The sequence below is a fragment of the Microcebus murinus genome, chromosome X (genome assembly GCF_040939455.1).
Source record: "Microcebus murinus isolate Inina chromosome X, M.murinus_Inina_mat1.0, whole genome shotgun sequence".
Lineage (NCBI taxonomy): Eukaryota > Metazoa > Chordata > Mammalia > Primates > Cheirogaleidae > Microcebus > Microcebus murinus.
In genome coordinates, this window is record NC_134136.1 from 27,480,121 (window position 1) to 27,482,174 (window position 2,054).

General features: G+C 43.5%; 1 pseudogene; it reads right to left on the reverse strand.

The window, feature by feature from the left end:
* Window positions 1-567: 567 nt before the first annotated feature.
* LOC105856722 (coiled-coil domain-containing protein 191 pseudogene) lies at window positions 568-1,648 on the reverse strand (annotated as a pseudogene).
* Between the last annotated feature and the right edge of the window lie 406 nt (window positions 1,649-2,054).

Sequence of the window (2,054 nt, forward strand, 5' to 3'; positions counted from 1 at the left end):
GAAGAATCTCAGACACCTTCCTTGGGAGCTGCTCTCACCATTCTTCTTTTAGTCATTCCCGTTTCCTGAGTATTGCAAACTTTTTCCATGTCCAAAATGCGATCCAGAGAATCCTCCTCACACAGTCTAGTGTTTGCTCTGATAATCAATCTTTGCCTCCCTCACCATGTTCAACCAGGCCCTGAAAATCTTCTTCTGAAGAAAACACACACAATGTTTTCTTATTTCTTCCTCCAGATGAGTCAGGTGCTGTTGCCAGCTCTGGATGACTCTCCTAAGAAATATTTGGGAATAAAATGGATCGGCCTGTTCCAGACTTTTCCTGACTTTACTGGCACCAGGTCAGCTGGCATTTATTTCCTCTGTGAGGCCAAAGAGTGATGTTCTTCTGCCACCTGCATGTTTTGCTTGCTTTGCATTCTCAATCTCTTCCACTTTCTAGACCTTTTTTTCTTAGCAAGACCTTTTTATAGTCTCCTTTGCTTATTGCTTCCAGCTGCTGGTTCGTCTTAATTCTCTTCGGCTAGTCTAGTTCTTTCATTTCCTTCAGTCTCTTCTCTTTTTCTTTCAAGTTCTCCCTCCTTTTCTTCTGCCTCCCTTTTCTTCTGCTCCTCCTCTGGGGCCTTTAACTGGGCCAATTTCTCTTCTCCTTGTTTTTTTCTTCCTTTTTGCCAAGGTTCACCTAGGTTCAACTCATTGAATTGCTTTCTGTTCCAAAGCTTTCAGTATGGGATGGATTGCCATCAGCTGCTTTGGGTTCCTTCTGGGTCCAGAGAGAATTGTGGGAGTCACTTCTACAGCCTTCAATCCCAGGGGTAGCAACAAGGGAATTTGGAAGCATCTGGCAGGTTCTCTTTGGTTCCTCTTCTCCTCTGGGATTTGACAGTAAGTGCCAGTGTATGTCTGCGACGATGGCTGTGACTCGCTCAGCTGCCCGCTGAGCCTCTGCCAGCCGCTGGTTTTCCTTCAGCTCCAGAATTGTTTTTCCGCTGTTCCTGAAGTTTCTTCTTTTGCTTTTTCAATCAGCTGTTGCTGGAAGACCAGGCTGTTGTAGAAATGACCCATGCAAAGGAGTTATGCTTTCTGGCTTGTGGTTCTGAGCTTCTTGCTGCTGCCAGGCTGTTGGAAGGGCTTGGCATCCAGGGTCTTGTCCTGGTTATTGTCAGGTGTGTTCAGAGGGACGTTCTGAAGAGGACCCTGCAAGTTGTCCTTTGTTGTTGTTCTGGGGAGGGGGTGGGGCTGGATATACAACCTTTGCTCCCCAAGGGAGGCTTTTGTCACTGCAGTCACCATGGCTGTTGCCTCCTCAGGGAGACTGATGCCTGATGACCCATTTGCACTGAGTTTTCTTAGTGACACTGGGCTCAGCAGCTCATCCATTTTCTTCCTGGTCTCCTCCTTTGTTTTAGCCACCTCTCTGCTCAGGAGCTCCACACCATGCCAATGCTGTCATTATGTTTTCTTCTCTAAGATCATTTTCCAAGGCTTGAGCCTCTCGTTGCAACTGCTGAGATCTCGTGTAGTCTGTCCAGATCTGCAGGGCCTTAAGTTGAATGTTCTAGTCGGACAGGGTCCCAGCTTTCCCAAGCTCAATCCTATGATCGAGAATCAGCTTGTGCGAGGCAGAGAAATCCCGTTTTTGACACATGGTAGAAAGGCATTGGTTAGGAACATATCTGAATTTAGGTAGGAAATACTTTGAAAACATGAAACCACAGGAAATAAAACATGTTTATTTGAATGGATACAATAAAATATTTCTGTATGATGAAGCATCATAAAGTAAAAAGCAAGTAGTATACTGGAGATAGAATATTTGTGACATGCGAAAAAAGGAATTTTTTAGTAATATATAAAGAACAAATCAATAGGAAAAGTAACCCTAAAATGCACAAGAAAAGAGGCAAAGATCACGAAGACAGACTTCACAGAAAAAGAAATAAAAATTTCTTTTAAATATGTGAAAGTATGCTGAACCTCACTTATTACAAATAAATGCAAATTCAAACTTCAAAGAGATAGAAATTTTCACCTTCTGATTGGCACAGTAACAA